The sequence below is a fragment of the Dendrobates tinctorius genome, unplaced genomic scaffold (assembly GCF_039654945.1).
Source record: "Dendrobates tinctorius isolate UK_male_01 unplaced genomic scaffold, ASM3965494v1 ptg000116l, whole genome shotgun sequence".
Classification (NCBI taxonomy): Eukaryota; Metazoa; Chordata; class Amphibia; order Anura; family Dendrobatidae; genus Dendrobates; species Dendrobates tinctorius.
The window spans coordinates 7,961,151-7,980,333 of NW_027361784.1; the positions used below are offsets into that span (position 1 = coordinate 7,961,151).

At 46.3% G+C, this 19,183-nt stretch overlaps 1 protein-coding gene and 1 long non-coding RNA gene across 2 annotated transcripts in view; one reads left to right on the forward strand and one right to left on the reverse strand.

The window, feature by feature from the left end:
* The window catches only part of ANGPT1 (angiopoietin 1), a 445,617-nt gene that overhangs the window by 325,813 nt on the left and 100,621 nt on the right, over positions 1-19,183 (reverse strand). The window lies entirely within an intron of this gene.
* LOC141101234 (uncharacterized) overlaps positions 6,028-19,183 on the forward strand; it is a 129,938-nt gene continuing 116,782 nt past the window's right edge. The window contains exon 1 of the long non-coding RNA XR_012234914.1: positions 6,028-6,254. This is a non-coding gene — a long non-coding RNA (uncharacterized lncRNA). The remainder of the gene's footprint in view (positions 6,255-19,183) is intronic.

Consider the following 19,183-nt stretch of genomic DNA (forward strand, 5'->3'; position numbering starts at 1 on the left):
TCCTCCATTCATTCTCACGCCAACCCATTCAGCACCGCTACATCTGGGTACCATCTTTTACACTGCTTGCGCCTTTCCACAACCATTACAACTACACTGCCCTGGGACATCAGCCCTGCCTGTGGAAGGCTATGCCATCACTGCTGCACCACACCATCTGTCCCAGAGGATCTGTCTGCAGCGTCGGCTTAACACCTCCCTTGCCGAGCACCACAGGTGGCGTCACGAACTATTAACTACATATACATTCCGCCATTGACTTGGGCGCCTAGGGCCACGGTCCGGGTCACTGCTGCTGTGACACATCTCCCTGACACCGGCCCGGTACCGAGTACCCCACATCCCTGGGAGGGTGACCCACTATAGCATGTAAACATGAAATTTATTAAACTTGAATTGCATCACTGCTCTAGATAATAAGAAAAAATGGAGATAGCACATAATTTGGTCAATTCATGCATGCCCAACAGCCATCGACAAAGCAATCTTCTAATGCTGGGGACCTATCCAAATGTGAATCCTCTCCAAGGATGAAGCCTGCAGTTATTTGGGTAGTTGGGATCATGTTTTTTATTTGTAAGTTACGGTCAGCCTTTTGTTATTTACATATGGCTGATCAGTCCACCCAGCATCCTGTGATGGTTTTAATTACAGCAGGATCCTACCTACCCTTATAAATAAAGGCTTCATCCTTGTCAATGCCTGACATGCATGAATTGATCAAATTATGAATCATAGAATCATCATAGAATCATAGAATCATAGAGTTGGAAGGGACCTCCTGGGCCATCTGGTCCAACCCCCTGCTCAAAGCAGGATTCACTAAATCATCCCAGACAGATGTCTGTCCAGCCTCTGTTTGAAGACTTCTATTGAAGGAGAACTCACCACCTCTCGTGGCAGCCCGTTCCACTCATTGATCACTCTAACTGTCAAAAAGTTTTTTCTAATATCTAATCTGTGTCTCCTCCCATTCAGTTTCATCCCATTGCTTCTAGTCTTTCCTTGTTCAAATGAGAATAAAGTTGATCCTTCTCAATGTGACAGACCTTGAGATATTTGTAGACAGCTATTAAGTCTCCTCTCAGTCTTCTCTTTTGCAAGCTAAACATTCCCAAATCCTGCAACATTGCCTCATAAGACAGGGTTTGCAGACCGGTCACCATTCTGGTCGCTCTTCTCTGAGCTTGCTCCAGTTTGTTGATGTCTTTTTTAAAATGTGGCGCCCAAAACTGGACACAGTATTCCAGGTGAGGTCTGACCAAAGAGGAGTAGAGGGCAATAATGACTTCACGTGATCTAGACTGTATGCTTCTGTTAATACATCCTAGAATTACATTTGCCTTTTTTGCTGCTGCATCACACTGTTGACTCATATTCAGTCTGTGATCTATTAGTATAACCCAGTCTTTTTCACATGGGCTGTTGCTTACCCCTACTCCTCCCATTCTGTATATGCTTTTTTCATTTTTATTGCCCAGATGAAGTACTTTGCATTTTTCGCTGTTAAAAACCATTCTATTAGTTGCTGCCCACTGCTCTGTTTATTTATATCTTTTTGAATCCTCTCTCTCTTCTCTCATATTAGCTATCCCTCCTAGCTTTGTGTCATCATCAAATTTAATCAGTTTACCCTCAATTCCTTCATCTAAATTGTTGATAAAGATGTTGAACAAAACAGGGCCCAGGAGAGAGGCCTGCGGTACCCCACTTGAAACATTCTTCCAACTAGATGAGCTACTTCTCCATTTTTTCTTATTATCTAGAGCAGTAATGCAATTCAGATTTCATATAGTTGATGATTATATGCTATAGCATGACAGAGTGCATCTTTATTTGTTAGTTATGTATAGAGATGGCAACTGTTCGTACGCACCTGAACACACCAGTTTTCTGTTTGGAAGTCATTATTTTTCCAGTAGAGGAGATAGTAAAACAGGGGAAATGTTTAATATGCTGATTTTTGATGGTTCTGCAAATTAATTTGTCGCAACACTACCCACTACAGTCATCATACAAGATTTAGAAAAGGGAAAGCTTGAAATATTCAAAAAAAGCTCATTTTTTTTAGTCATCAGGCACAACGGATCATTCATCAAGATCAACAATTATTTGGGGGGAAACAATAACTTTTTTTTTAAAACAGACCAAGAAGGGATCCTTGCAGTTTGAAAGTTAGTATAATCACTTATCCAACCAGCTCAATTTTGGGGGTACCACTGCTATCTTCCCACAGTTTCTTAAGGCCCCACATTCACATTAGACTAATGTTTGCTGAACCGGCCAATATCAAAAGGTTTGGCCTGAAAGTCTAATACTGTATGTATGAGGGCACTGGTCAACTGATGTTATGGACATAAGTCAATCACATATGTCCAATTTCATCATTTGGTGACTTTCTCATAAAGATCACAGGAGCGCTAAGTGGAACGAGTGATACTGTGTATGGGACAAGCAGCTGAGGAGGCTGTCAGGTAAAAGATCGGCCCAAGCATCGTTTGGCTGACAGCCTTCTAGTGTGTGGCCCGCTTTAGACCATAAATGTAGTGATATGGGACCAGTGCTGTATTCAAATAGGAAACTCCAAAGGCTTGTTCTCAGGATCAGGGGGGTCCTGGTGACATGACCTTTTGTGATCAGCAAGTTATCACCTATACTATGGTTAGATAATAATTTTGTTGTTCAAATCTTCTAAATATTTGAAGCTAATCCTTCAATTATGATAAATGCATCCTTTCCATGATGAGTGAGGTCAGCCTAATGTGTTCAGCATCAATATGAAACTCGTCCATAAAATAACAAGTATCACTCTGCCTCCCATGTATAGTATGCCCAGAGCAATGGTCCTGAACTACTGGGCACGTGTGACCACCCATCACTGAAGACATTGTGTGGACATTCTGAGAAGGAGTCAAGTGAACATCAGGGGGCACCACAACAAGTATGTATTAGCAATATTTAAACATACAATGATTATTCAACAATAATTACAATTAATAAAACCGTTTTTTAGCCTGGTCTAACTGAGAAATGAAATGTACTCATGGAACAACCGGGCTATATTTTCCTGCGAAAAAATATTTTCTATTCCAAGTGCTAGTGCACTTCTACTTGGAGACTTTCTGGGATACTGTCTGCAGATGTTTTCTTGGTCTACTTAATACATGAAATGCACTTTCTTTAAACAACGAGGAAGCAAAACTTATTAGAGAAAAGACTTGTTTACAATTTCCTAAGACGCATGCCCAGGGTCGGGAATTATGGTTCCATCTGCTCCAGTAATGAAGTCAAACACATGGCACTCAGTTAAAACATCCCCTGGCTTTCCTAACATTGGTAATTATTGACAAAGCATCGGTATCTCTAAAAGATCATTTATTTGCTTTCTTCAGCAGTTTTCAATGCTGGAATGAGGACAATGTAAATATTTAAGGAACATTGGGGCTGAATACCTGAAAGGAGGTGGCAGAAAAGCCCCCGATTTCACTAGAAATCTTGCAGATTTTACATAGATAACGTGTCATAACCATTCCTTCTTTTCTACAAGGAATATAAAGTGTTCTTACATTACACAAGGTTATCAAAAGGGGATTTTTGTGCTATAATCAATTTAAGATTTTTGAGAGATGAGTGTGGAAGTCGATGTGCAAAATGTATGTTTAATTGTGGAGCCCTTATGATTAACCCTGCTATCTGTATGATTTTTCACTGCAGCGTTACTTTCTGCATCACTCCTGTGCTGTGACATCAGGTGTGCACTACACCTCAAAGTGACCCATGCTACTATATAGACTTTTCCCCCAAGGTGTGAGGTCACATGGTGATCTTTAATGTGTATTGTGTGTTGCTTCTACGCTAAGGCCGCTTTCACACTTCAGGCTTTCAGTATCCGGCATGGTGCGGCGAAAAACCGGACTGCCGGATCCGGCACCTGTTACGACCAGATCTGGCTTTTTCCCCGTGCTGTATCATTGCTGCCACGTTGCGCCGGATGGCAATGCGGTGCGTCCGTTTTTTTCCGAATCCGGAGAAAATAGCCGGTCCGGCGTCTGGAAAAAACGTTGCATGCAACGTTTTTTCCCAACGCCGGACCAGTTTTTCGCACCGCGCATGCCCGGAAACATTCTCTGCCAGGAATATATCCGGCAGAAAGAAGGATCCAGTGTCTGCGTATGCGGCCGGATCCGGTAGTCCGGTTTTTCACCACCCCATGGCGGATACCAAAAGCCTGAAGTGTGAAAGCGGCCTAAGGATGTCATCATGCATGTTTTCCCAATACTCTGATATTACTACTATTTCTATGATGTCTGAGTTGTAAGATCACTGAGTAGATTATCCCTGTACTGTGACATCAATGTGCTTATCCCTGCACTGTGACATCTCCATGAGCATAACCATATACTGTAATATTACTGTGGACATTGTCCTCCGAGGTTGCGTACAACTAATTGGAATGTGCATTTTGCATACTTGACCACCTGGTCTTGTTGCCAGCACCAGAGAATCCTGACAGCACATCGTATACACACTGTGACGATTCAGAGATCTGCAGACTTTCATCAGAAACCTGGACAACCATTTTAAAGGGAACCTGTCAAGGTTTGGCCGATACGAGTTAAAGCCACCGCTAGGGATGAGCGAGTATACTCGTTAGGATTCGGTACTCGGCGAGTAATGCGGTACTCGCGGTACTCGAATCCTAACGAGTAAATTTCACTACTCACCTCGCAATATTCGGATCTCCCGCCCAGCGTGTGTTAGCCAATCACAGTAAAGCCACAGCCTTCTTTGTTGTGGCATTACTGTGATTGGCTGGCCGCGCAGCATCACTGGAGAGCGGTCGCATCAGCTGATGTGGCTGCTCTCCACGGGAGATTGAGATGGGACCTTTGTTAGTAATGGGATTATGGCGGAAAGGTGAGTATAGGTTTCTTTATTATTTTATGTTTATTACAGGTGATCGATGGCTTCGGGGAATTAGGTGTGTGTGGTGAGAATGTACTCTGTGTTATGTGTTGTATGTTATGTGTATGTACTGTATGTTATATGTTGTATGTTCTGTATGTCGTTTTTTTTTCTTTTTTACATTCACCACATTAGCTGGATGATGGGAATACTACTTTGCCATCATCCACTAATGCTGTCACTGTAGCGGGCATAGCCGGATGGGACAAGTAGTCCCATCGGACAATGCCCGCACAGCCCTCACAGGCCCCGCACACACGCACACAGCCCCACAGACCCCCGCACACATTCTCCACACACACCCGACAACCCGACCTGGAAGGGAAGAAAAGTAAGTTTTATTTTACTCCCCTGCGGGGCGGTCCAGTTCGAGGCGTGTCGCTCTCCTTGGTCTGACACTTCCCATCTTCTTGCGAAGCTGCCCTCTTTCTTGGTTCATGTGGATGATGCGACCCTGCGTTATCCACACAGTTGGCTCGGCATCCCACTGCTGCGCAGGCGTAATTATCTGTTATTAGAAGAGCCAAGGCCCCATTGCACACTTTTGAATGGGCCTCCTTTCGCCATGTGACCATGTGATGAGCCACCCTAACATAGACTTGTGTAGTGCACAGCAGACAGGCATGTACATTAAAGTGTACAACTTGTGATTGTCATCAGGTCCCCCTTCTTCCCGAACTCTCCTCCATTCTTCTCCTTGCCATGGCATGCACAGCCACACTATAAAGTGTGTGCTGTGGGGCCTTGGCTATTCTAATTGCACGCAGTAATTTTGCAGTTCAGAAGTACTACACACAATGATGTCACAGTACAGGAAACATGACCCGAAAGGCCAGCATGATGGTGCTGCGATTTTCTACTAGCAGATCAGGAGATGGTGAGATGCCAAATGCAGGCGGGCCCAAGATGCTTATTACTGATGAGCATGGTTTTTTTCTTGCTTTGCTAGCATCCCTTGTTCCCTTGTGGTAAGGCATCCCACCATCTTTTTATATAGAAAGGTTTTATGCTTTGCTCTGCTTTGATCTTCATAAGATTAGAGCAGAGCACCCCTCCAGTGAGCTGAGGGTCCTCTAACGATGCCTACTATTCATAACAAGGCTGCTGTACATATCATTTTGCGGAGAAGCCTGAGAGGATCTGGACGCGTTTCAAACACTATGTGTTCTTAATCTCAGAATGATTTTAATCCTGGAGCTGGACAATTTCTTCTTTCAAGTATCTATTGCTGTGTCTGGTGGAGATGAGTCCTTGCTCGGATCACCATAGCCGGATTAAATTATACTGGGGTGAGCTGAATTTCCTTTGTTTATATATTATCTCTGTACTGTGACATCACTTTATTTATTATCACTGTACTGCAACATTATTATTATTATTTATTATTATAGTGCCATTTATTCAATGGCCCTTACATGTGAGGAGGGGTATGCATAATAAAAACAAGAACAGTAATCTTAAACGACTCAAGTTTCGACTGGTACAGGAGGAGAGAGGACCCTGCCCACGAGGGCTCACAATCTACAAGGGATGGGTGACAATACAGTAGGTGAGGGTAGAGCTGGTTGTGCAGCGGTTTGGTCGATCGGTGGTTACTGAAGGTTGTAGGCTTGCAACATCACTGTCTGTATTATCCCGGAAATAAAGGGATCACTTTATTTATCATCTCTGTACTGTGACATCACCATGTGGACCGTGACATCACTTCACCATATTTATTATCCCTCTACTGTGCTGAGAACTCAGTGACGGGCTGCAGCCAATCAAAATACACCGGACCAGTATCTTGTCGGCATTACTAGACCCGAGAAGGGCGAATTATAGTTTGGTTTGTTATTTTATAACCTATGGAATTTTAAAATTTGAATCAGGACAACTTCTTTATGACACATGTGTCTGGCTGTATTATGGAAATGTTGTTCAGATCTATTATACAATACGCACAATATGTTAATTATGCAAATTGTCTCTTCAGAGAGGAAGAGGACTAGAACTCTATATGTTGTCACACTTGCTGCCCTCTGAATGCCTTTGATTTCATATGCAGCTTTTTCTCCTTTTGTATAAGCCTTATTTAAGGATATGACTACTACTATTCTGGTGGAGCCATCCTTATATTGAATTGACTGGCCATTCTTCTAAATTGTATCCAAGCAATACATCAGTTCCCAGCAGCAGCCATGTAACCTAGATGACTAAAGCTTCTTCTGGCATAATATCAGATTACTGAAGCCTACACTACTTATCTGTGTAGAAACTCCAAGCTGAAAGTGCTTGTTTCTGATAAGACAAACCTTTTAAGACAGCTGACATTGATGTGGATAAAAAAATCCTAATTTTACCAGCCTATAGGCTCTTCCCCACGGTTCACTCATGTTTAGGCTAGAGAGTTGATGACCCCTAAGGCCACCCATGCAGCATGGATCATTATAAAGCTGGGGATTTACATGACAACTTTCGACAGCTCCAAAGCCTTATAACATGTGCTTGACTTACACGAGAGGTTTTTTGGACCTTATATCTTCCTTCCTGATGAGTTTGTTTCATGAAGATCTCAAGGAGGTTGCACATACATGTGGTTCAGTATACTCCTATGATCTGTGCTTAGCCTTAGCTCACACCCAGTAGTCAGTAAAGTGATACGGGTTAGACCTGGGCAACGTTCACATACATAAAAGACAGAGAAAGAGAACAATTCAGGAAAATGTATTTTTGTGCAAACCTCTGTAGACCTGTACACATAAACAACCATTGAGTCTAAATAGTGCCCATGTAATGTCTACCCTTGGTGATGAAAATGTATTTGCTATATCTCAAGCCCATTGCCTACTGTCCGATAAAGATAGCTCTTTACAGTGCTCAAAACTTTCTGGAGTCTTATTGGTGTGAATTTTGGATGTCATACTCTGCATACTACAAGGCAAAGAGCTTATAGGTGGGAATGAGAAATATTCCAGGAGGCAAGTGACTAATAATGTGAAGGACATCAAATAATCCATCCATTTGTGATGAGTTAGTTTTATAGTCTTCTAGGCGTCGTAAAGTGAACTATGTCATGGCCATATTGTGCCTCATTAGGTTCCAGCTTCACATACACTAGACTTTGGTAAGTTTTAGAAATTTTCAGATTTAGCAAAGTTTCTGAAACCCCTTAATTTTTTCTTAGACATGGCCTATAGCAGTTGCAGTGGGCATACAATGCAAATGGTCAATGACCAACAACAGCGAATAGTCTAATGTTCTTGGCTTCTGATGGCTTTCTAATAAGTCCCTTAGGGTATTAGCAGGTGATATGATGATGGTGTTATCCATAATGCTCCATCATATAGTCACAGAAATAGTGTCCTCAGATACAGTAGCCAGAAGACCAGTGACTCTATGATGGTAATACTACTGGCTTTAATGGTTATATGTCGTCTATATAACATAAACAGTCTATTCAACCTACCTAAGTAAGTTAAGGCTGCTTAGGCCTGTTTCAAACTTCAGTTTTTTTGTGTCAGTTAAAATCCGCCAAAATGGCGGAAAGCGGATGCGTTGCTAACTGATGTGAACGGATGCCACTGGACCGTTTTTTTGACAGATCCGATGAATGAGGAATTTTAAAGGAACCGGAGAGAGAGAGAGAGATTTTTTTTCTGTCCGCCAGAAATGATTTCAGGGTTAAATTTCCACCTGACTTCATTCCTCCGGGCATGCGCACTATAAAAATGCGGATCCTGCAGCAAAAAAAACGTGGCATGGTCCGTCCAGGCATCTCGGCGGACGCAAAAAAATTGACGGATCCACAAAAAAAAGGATCCAACGGATGGCCATCCGTCAAAATCCGCCGGTAACGCAAATCAATGGGGAAAAAAACGGATCCGCCAAAAAAAAATGGCGGATCCATTTTTTTGCAAAAACGGCGGATTTTGACTGATGGTCAAAAATGGAAGTGTGAAACAGGCCTTAGGAAGATCAAAACCTTGCTGCCAAAAAATATACCCAATTTGTTAAGCAAACAGCCATTCTGGCAACCCTGAGACCACCATCAGCCGGGGAAGCAATCAGCCCACACTCATTTTCCTAGCGGGAGGCATGCTACCTTATATGTCCCTCAATAAAATCAAGTAGTCATGAGCAAGTGTCCTAGTGAAGAATTTGGGTGGGGAATGCATAAACTATACAATTCCTGCAAACAGCCCATTTAAGTCACAAATGCTTCACTTGGCAAAAAAGGTTTAGCTAAGAAATTTTCTGCCTCCTTCATTGATTGGTTGTATGGTAAAAATCCCACAATACATATGGAAAAGTCTTAAAAAAATTTTTTAAAAATTAATTTCACTTCATAACCATAAATTATAATATCCTTATTTATATGGGAAATCACAAAAGTGCTTACACCAATTTGCAGATTTGTTTGAATTTGACCAGGAAATTCAATTTATCCCCATAACATAAGAGAGTTAAGGTGAAAAAATAAAACAAATGAAAACTTTTCCCCAGCCCTTACCTTACTCATGCAGTTTCCCACATGATCATCCAGGTCCGGTCTTAACTCACTTCCACCATTTTTGTTCATGCCACAGATTCTCCTGCACTTTCTGTAGCTACTAAGCCTTGTAATGCCATGATGTGCATCAGACCTCAACAAGACTTTATTGGTGCCAGAGGCATTAACCTCCCAATGGGACCCATGGCATGAAATAGACCAATGTACTGAGAATGAAGACTATTGAAGAACAACCAAGTGGGGAGCTGAGTGGACAAGATGAGGGCTACAGAGAGGAGAGAAGTTGACTATTAATATTAAACCATTGCCGGCTCTTGTTACTTTGGAAAAAGGAGACTGACTGCTGTTTTCCTAGATTTGTTTGAATTGCAAAAGTTTCAGATTATGGCCAATTCAATTTTTTATGCCATTCAGGGAGAATTAAATTCACCTTGAGATGATTCCCTCATTTCTATTCACATTACTCAAGCACACCCTAGTACATGAAGAACAAATACATGAAGAGTTGGACGCAAAAGAGATTTTCCCTATGAAACAGTAATGTTTCATTTCTTTTTTCATTCGTTCGCTTTAAATTTTAAAAAGGCCATAACCACCGGCCCATTACTTCGCACCTCAGACTCCCAACTAACAAAACCACACAGATTGAGCTAATCAAGTCTATGAAGACGGCTCCTCCGCTCTGCCAAAGACCCTCCAGAAACAGAGATTTCCCGCTGAGATCTGCGAATATATCCACAATACTGAATCCCGGTTAATCTAAGAGTTTCGCTACGGAGATAATGTTGTTTTTATAGGGATCCAATCAGTCAGGGTTCATATACTTCAACCTCGCTAATGAAGAAAATTGTGTGCGCTGCGCTATAATTCTCCAGAAGAGACGCATAAAGGAGATAGGGGATTAGCTTATCCTAAGGCTTCTGTAAATTACTGGGGATTATGTAGCCTGTATCCTTATAGGAAGAAGAATTATAGCGTCCTTGGGGCTTTATAGGAATGTTATAAATTTAGGAACATTGGACCACTGACAGCTTGCAATATGGTTTTAATATGTTATGAGTATGACATGTTCAGTGAATACAAAAGTTCCTATACAATCCAAGCCTTGGGGTACAACGAAAATCATATGAAAATTGGTGTAAATCTAGATGTAGAAACATGGAAAAAAAATAGATATCTTTTATATCTGGAATGAGACCTCTGGCTTTTAAACAGCACCTAGCTACAGCAGAGTGTGTGGACAGCACCTTGCTACAGCAGAGTGTGTGGACAGCACCTTGGTACAGCAGAGTGTGGACAGCACCTTGCTACAGCAGAGTGTGTGGACAGACACCTTGGTACAGCAGAGTGTGTGGACAGCACCTTGCTACAGCAGAGTGTGTGGACAGCACCTTGCTACAGCAGAGTGTGTGGACAGCACCTTGCTACAGCAGAGTGTGTGGATAGCACCTTGGTACAGCAGAGTGTGGACAGCACCTTGCTACAGCAGAGTGTGTGGACAGACACCTTGGTACAGCAGAGTGTATGGACAGACACCTTGGTACAGCAGAGTGTGTGGACAGCACCTTGGCACAGCAGAGTGTGGAATGCACTTTGGTACAGCAGAGTGTGTAGACAGACACCTTGGTACACCAGAGTGTGTGGAGAGCGCCTTGGTACAGCAGAGTGTGTGGACAGCACCTTGGTACAGCAGAGTGTGTAGACAGCACCTTGGCACAGCAGAGTGTGGACAACACCTTGGTACAGCAGAGTGTGGACAACACCTTGCCACAGCAGAGTGTGGACAGCACCTTGGTACAGCAGAGTGTGGACAGCACCTTGGTACAGCAGAGTGTGTGGACAGCGCCTTGGTACAGCAGAGTGTGTGGACAGCACCTTGGTACAGCAGAGTGTGTAGACAGACACCTTGGTACAGCAGAGTGTGTGGACAGCACCTTGGTACAGCAGAGTGTGTGGCCAGCACCTTGGTACAGCAGAGTGTGTGGACAGCACCTTGGTACAGTAGAGTGTGTGGACAGCACCTTGGTACAGCAGAGTGTGTGGCCAGCACCTTGGTACAGCAGAGTGTGTGGACTGCACCTTGGTACAGTAGAGTGTGTGGACAGCACCTTGGTACAGTAGAGTGTGTGGACAGCACCTTGGTACAGCAGAGTGTGGACAGCACCTTGGTACAGCAGAGTGTGTGGACAGCACCTTGGCACAGCAGAGTGTGTGGACAGCACCTTGGTACAGTAGAGTGTGTGGACAGCACCTTGGTACAGCAGAGTGTGTGGCCAGCACCTTGGTACAGCAGAGTGTGTGGACTGCACCTTGGTACAGTAGAGTGTGTGGACAGCACCTTGGTACAGTAGAGTGTGTGGACAGCACCTTGGTACAGCAGAGTGTGGACAGCACCTTGGTACAGCAGAGTGTGTAGACAGACACCTTGGTACAGCAGAGTGTGTAGAAAGACACCTTGGTACAGCAGAGTGTGTGACCAGCACCTTGGTACAGCAGAGTGTGTGGAGAGCCCCTTGGTACAGCAGAGTGTGTGGCCAGCACCTTGGTACAGCAGAGTGTGTGGACAGACACCTTGGTACAGCAGAGTGTGTGGACAGCACCTTGGTACAGCAGAGTGTGTGGACAGACACCTTGGTACAGCAGAGTGTGTAGACAGACACCTTGGTACAGCAGAGTGTGTAGACAGACACCTTGGTACAGCAGAGTGTGTAGACAGACACCTTGGTACAGCAGAGTGTGTGGACAGCACCTTGGTACAGCAGATTGTGTGGACAGCACCTTGGTACAGTAGAGTGTGTAGACAGACACCTTGGTACAGCAGAGTGTGTGGCCAGCACCTTGGTACAGCAGAGTGTGTAGACAGACACCTTGGTACAGCAGAGTGTGTGGACAGCACCTTGGTACAGCAGAGTGTGTGGCCAGCACCTTGGTACAGGAGAGTGTGTGGACAGCACCTTGGTACAGCAGAGTGTGTGGACAGTACCTTGGTACAGCAGAGTGTGTGGCCAGCACCTTGGTACAGCAGAGTGTGTGGACAGCACCTTGGTACAGCAGAGTGTGTGGACAGACACCTTGGTACAGCAGAGTGTGTGGACAGCACCTTGGTACAGCAGAGTGTGTGGACAGACACCTTGGTACAGCAGAGTGTGTAGACAGACACCTTGGTACAGCAGAGTGTGTAGACAGACACCTTGGTACAGCAGAGTGTTTAGACAGACACCTTGGTACAGCAGAGTGTGTGGACAGCACCTTGGTACAGCAGATTGTGTGGACAGCACCTTGGTACAGTAGAGTGTGTAGACAGACACCTTGGTACAGCAGAGTGTGTGGCCAGCACCTTGGTACAGCGGAGTGTGTAGACAGACACCTTGGTACAGCAGAGTGTGTAGACAGACACCTTGGTACAGCAGAGTGTGTGGCCAGCACCTTGGTACAGCAAAGTGTGGCCAGAACCTTGGTACAGCAGAGTGTGTAGACAGACACCTTGGTACAGCAGAGTGTATGGCAGCACCTTGGTACAGCAAAGTGTGGCCAGCACCTTGGTACAGCAGAGTGTGTAGACAGACACCTTGGTACAGCAGAGTGTGTAGACAGACACCTTGGTACAGCAGCAGAGTGTGTGGCCAGCACCTTGGTACAGTAGAGTGTGTAGACAGACACCTTGGTACAGCAGAGTGTGTAGACAGACACCTTGGTACAGCAGAGTGTGTAGACAGACACCTTGGTACAGCAGAGTGTGTAGACAGACACCTTGGTACAGCAGAGTGTGGACAGCACCTTGGTACAGCAGATTGTGTGGACAGCACCTTGGTACAGTAGAGTGTGTAGACAGACACCTTGGTACAGCAGAGTGTGTAGACAGACACCTTGGTACAGCAGAGTGTGTGGCCAGCACCTTGGTACAGCAGAGTGTGTAGACAGACACCTTGGTACAGCAGAGTGTGTAGACAGACACCTTGGTACAGCAGCAGAGTGTGTGGCCAGCACCTTGGTACAGTAGAGTGTGTAGACAGACACCTTGGTACAGTAGAGTGTGTAGACAGACACCTTGGTACAGCAGAGTGTGTAGACAGACACCTTGGTACAGCAGAGTGTGGACAGCACCTTGGTACAGCAGATTGTGTGGACAGCACCTTGGTACAGTAGAGTGTGTAGACAGACACCTTGGTACAGCAGAGTGTGTAGACAGACACCTTGGTACAGCAGAGTGTGTGGCCAGCACCTTGGTACAGCAGAGTGTGTAGACAGACACCTTGGTACAGCAGAGTGTGTAGACAGACACCTTGGTACAGCAGAGTGTATGGCCAGCTCCTTGGTACAGCAGAGTGTATGGCCAGCACCTTGGTACAGCAGAGTGTGTGGACAGCACCTTGGTGCAGCAGAGTGTGTGGACTGCACCTTGGTACTGTAGAGTGTGGACAGCACCTTGGTACAGCAGAGTGTGTGGCCAGCACCTTGGTACAGCAGAGTGTGTAGACAGACACCTTGGTACAGCAGAGTGTGTAGACAGACACCTTGGTACAGCAGAGTGTGTAGACAGACACCTTGGTACAGCAGAGTGTGTGGCCAGCACCTTGGTACAGCAGAGTGTGTAGACAGACACCTTGGTACAGTAGAGTGTGTAGACTGACACCTTGGTACAGCAGAGTGTGTAGACAGACACCTTGGTACAGCAGAGTGTGTGGACAGCACCTTGGTGCAGCAGAGTGTGTGGACTGCACCTTGGTACTGTAGAGTGTGGACAGCACCTTGGTACAGCAGAGTGTGTAGACAGACACCTTGGTACAGCAGAGTGTGGACAGCACCTTGGTACAGAAGAGTGTGTAGACAGACACCTTGGTACAGCAGAGTGTGTAGACAGACACCTTGGTACAGCAGAGTGTGTAGACAGACACCTTGGTACAGCAGAGTGTGTGGCCAGCACCTTGGTACAACAGAGTGTATGGCTAGCACCTTGGTACAGCAGAGTGTGTGGACAGCACCTTGGTACAGCAGAGTGTGTGGACAGTACCTTGGTACAGCAGAGTGTGTGGACAGCACCTTGGTACAGCAGAGTGTGTGGACAGTACCTTGGTACAGCAGAGTGTGTGGACAGACACCTTGGTACAGCAGAGTGTGTGGACAGCACCTTGGTACAGTAGAGTGTGTGGACAGACACCTTGGTACAGCAGAGTGTGGACAGCACCTTGGTACAGAAGAGTGTGTAGACAGACACCTTGGTACAGCAGAGTGTGTAGACAGACACCTTGGTACAGCAGAGTGTGTAGACAGACACCTTGGTACAGCAGAGTGTGTAGACAGACACCTTGGTACAGCAGAGTGTGTGGCCAGCACCTTGGTACAGCAGAGTGTATGGCCAGCACCTTGGTACAGCAGAGTGTGTGGACAGCACCTTGGTACAGCAGTGTGTGGACAGTACCTTGGTACAGCAGAGTGTGTGGACAGCACCTTGGTACAGCAGAGTGTGTGGCCAGCACCTTGGTACAGCAGAGTGTATGGACAGCACCTTGGTACAGCAGAGTGTGTGGACAGTACCTTGGTACAGCAGAGTGTGTGGACAGACACCTTGGTACAGCAGAGTGTGTGGCCAGCACCTTGGTACAGCAGAGTGTGTGGACAGACACCTTGGTACAGCAGAGTGTGTAGACAGACACCTTGGTACAGCAGAGTGTGTGGACAGTACCTTGGTACAGCAGAGTGTGTAGACAGACACCTTGGTACAGCAGAGTGTGTAGACAGACACCTTGGTACAGCAGAGTGTGGACAGCACCTTGGTACAGCAGATTGTGTGGACAGCACCTTGGTACAGTAGAGTGTGTAGACAGACACCTTGGTACAGCAGAGTGTGTAGACAGACACCTTGGTACAGCAGAGTGTGTGGCCAGCACCTTGGTACAGCAGAGTGTGTAGACAGACACCTTGGTACAGCAGAGTGTGTAGACAGACACCTTGGTACAGCAGAGTGTGTGGCCAGCTCCTTGGTACAGCAGAGTGTGTGGACAGTACCTTGGTACAGCAGAGTGTGTAGACAGACACCTTGGTACAGCAGAGTGTGTGGCCAGCTCCTTGGTACAGCAGAGTGTGTGGACAGCACCTTGGTGCAGCAGAGTGTGTGGACTGCACCTTGGTACAGCAGAGTGTGTAGACAGACACCTTGGTACAGCAGAGTGTGTAGACAGACACCTTGGTACAGCAGAGTGTGTGGCCAGCTCCTTGGTACAGCAGAGTGTGTAGACAGACACCTTGGTACAGCAGAGTGTGTAGACAGACACCTTGGTACAGCAGAGTGTGTGGCCAGCTCCTTGGTACAGCAGAGTGTGTGGACAGCACCTTGGTGCAGCAGAGTGTGTGGACTGCACCTTGGTACTGTAGAGTGTGGACAGCACCTTGGTACAGCAGAGTGTGTGGCCAGCACCTTGGTACAGCAGAGTGTGTAGACAGACACCTTGGTACAGCAGAGTGTGTAGACAGACACCTTGGTACAGCAGAGTGTGTGGCCAGCACCTTGGTACAGCAGAGTGTGTGGACAGCACCTTGGTACAGCAGAGTGTGTGGACAGACACCTTGGTACAGCAGAGTGTATAGACAGACACCTTGGTACAGCAGAGTGTGTGGACAGCACCTTGGTACAGCAGAGTGTGTGGACAGCACCTTGGTACAGCAGAGTGTGTGGACAGACACCTTGGTACAGCAGAGTGTGTAGACAGACACCTTGGTACAGCAGAGTGTGTGGACAGTACCTTGGTACAGCAGAGTGTGTAGACAGACACCTTGGTACAGCAGAGTGTGTAGACAGACACCTTGGTACAGCAGAGTGTGGACAGCACCTTGGTACAGCAGATTGTGTGGACAGCACCTTGGTACAGTAGAGTGTGTAGACAGACACCTTGGTACAGCAGAGTGTGTAGACAGACACCTTGGTACAGCAGAGTGTGTGGCCAGCACCTTGGTACAGCAGAGTGTGTAGACAGACACCTTGGTACAGCAGAGTGTGTAGACAGACACCTTGGTACAGCAGAGTGTGTGGCCAGCTCCTTGGTACAGCAGAGTGTGTGGACAGTACCTTGGTACAGCAGAGTGTGTAGACAGACACCTTGGTACAGCAGAGTGTGTGGCCAGCTCCTTGGTACAGCAGAGTGTGTGGACAGCACCTTGGTGCAGCAGAGTGTGTGGACTGCACCTTGGTACAGCAGAGTGTGTAGACAGACACCTTGGTACAGCAGAGTGTGTAGACAGACACCTTGGTACAGCAGAGTGTGTGGCCAGCTCCTTGGTACAGCAGAGTGTGTAGACAGACACCTTGGTACAGCAGAGTGTGTAGACAGACACCTTGGTACAGCAGAGTGTGTGGCCAGCTCCTTGGTACAGCAGAGTGTGTGGACAGCACCTTGGTGCAGCAGAGTGTGTGGACTGCACCTTGGTACTGTAGAGTGTGGACAGCACCTTGGTACAGCAGAGTGTGTGGCCAGCACCTTGGTACAGCAGAGTGTGTAGACAGACACCTTGGTACAGCAGAGTGTGTAGACAGACACCTTGGTACAGCAGAGTGTGTGGCCAGCACCTTGGTACAGCAGAGTGTGTGGCCAGCACCTTGGTACAGCAGAGTGTGTAGACAGACACCTTGGTACAGCAGAGTGTGTAGACAGACACCTTGGTACAGCAGAGTGTGTGGACAGCACCTTGGTACAGCAGAGTGTGTGGACAGCACCTTGGTACAGCAGAGTGTGTGGACAGACACCTTGGTACAGCAGAGTGTGTGGCCAGCACCTTGGTACAGCAGAGTGTGTGGACAGCACCTTGGTACAGCAGAGTGTGTGGCCAGCACCTTGGTACTGTAGAGTGTGGACAGCACCTTGGTACAGCAGAGTGTGTGGCCAGCACCTTGGTACAGCAGAGTGTGTAGACAGACACCTTAGTACAGCAGAGTGTGTAGACAGACACCTTGGTACAGCAGAGTGTGTGGCCAGCTCCTTGGTACAGCAGAGTGTATAGACAGACACCTTGGTACAGCAGAGTGTGTGGCCAGCACCTTGGTACAGCAGAGTGTGTGGACAGACACCTTGGTACAGCAGAGTGTGTGGACAGCACCTTGGTACAGCAGAGTGTGTGGACAGACACCTTGGTACAGCAGAGTGTGTGGACAGCACCTTGGTACAGCAGAGTGTGTGGCCAGCACCTTGGTACAGCAGAGTGTATGGCCAGCACCTTGGAACCCTACAGCTATGTATGTAAAAAGGCAGGTATAGCAAAGCTGAGTGTGTGGACAGCACCTTGAAATAGCCGAGCTATGTTTTCACTGCAATTTTATATAGTAAAGTTTGATATAGCTGGTCATGCGCACAATATTTTGGAACGACAGAGCTGAGTTGGCAGCCTGGCACCTTGGTATAGCACAGCTAAATGTGCTGACTGTAGCTTGGAACAGCAAATCCGAGTTGGCAGACACACTTTAAGGAAACTGTTGCAGAGTCTAGTGATAGTTTAGCTGGGTTTGGCTAAGCTGAGTGAAAGGAAATGGTAGCAGCGTGTACCTACTACCTGAATACTCAGGTGACAAATGCTTAGGGCAGCAAATGCTCTTATTGGTGGTAGAGCCTGGACAGTTGAGTAATAAAATAGCCCCATGCTCTGGTGCCTTTATGGGGTGGGAGTGCAAATTCCATGTGCCAAGTGTGTAGGCACAGGTATGACGCATGGCAGGTGGGGCCCTTTTAATAGATTTTATATTGGAGACCAGGAGCTTTAGCTTACTCTCCATTTGAAAGTTTTCCTTACTTGATGTTAGGAAATACTGTAGTTTCCATTAAAATCCTGTGACTGGTTTTCTAATCAACCCACAAATTCCTTACAGAGTTTCGACCAATTTAGAGCCAAAATTTGCTCTTTCCACTCAGTTATAATCTTTTGTCATTTTTATTGCAACAGGGACAAAGTTACATTGCAAGAGGTGTCTTATAGCCCAATGAATCTGAGAGGCATAACTTAAATAAGGAATAGTCGATGTTGCTGGCAGAGGTATCATCTTGCCACACATTTTCTCTATCGTGACCGCTGCAGGAGACATATAGCATTACATGCTGGGCATTACAATCAGTATGCAATCACGTAATAAGTGGTCACACCACGTCCTTCAGAGTGTGGTCTGCTCTTTGTTCCGGGATCTATGCTCTGGAGAAGAGAGGTAAGTAACCACAAGTGATGAGCAAACGTGGTTAGATAAGGTCTTATCCGAGCATGCTCGGGTGCTAACAAACAGGTAATCCCTGCATGTCTAGCGAGACATGCAGCCGCGGGGACTTGAACATGTTTTTTGAGAACACTGAAGACACTCTGTTAGCACCTGAGCATGATCGGTAAGACCTTATCCAAGCACGTTCGCTCATCACTAGCTACCCCCTCTATGATGTCTCTATGAAAAGAGATTCTGTTTCTGCATTTGTAGGGAAGGTGATCTGGCGGACGGACGGACTTGTCAGAATAGAGAAGGAAAGGTTTGCACAGGTTAGACAGGTGTCAGTTACTACAGTGGGGAAACAGCTAGGAAAGTGTAGTGGACGTGCAGTACCTTGGGTTGACCATTAGAGGGCAGGGAGGAGTGTGAGCAAAGGACTTGACATCAGCTTAGGGCTTAGGAAACCGTTGGTCATGGGGGGCGGAGTTACAGGGAACCGGGAATGATATAAATACTGAGGGAGGGTTCCAGAAGGTTCCAGTCCCCAGGGGGAG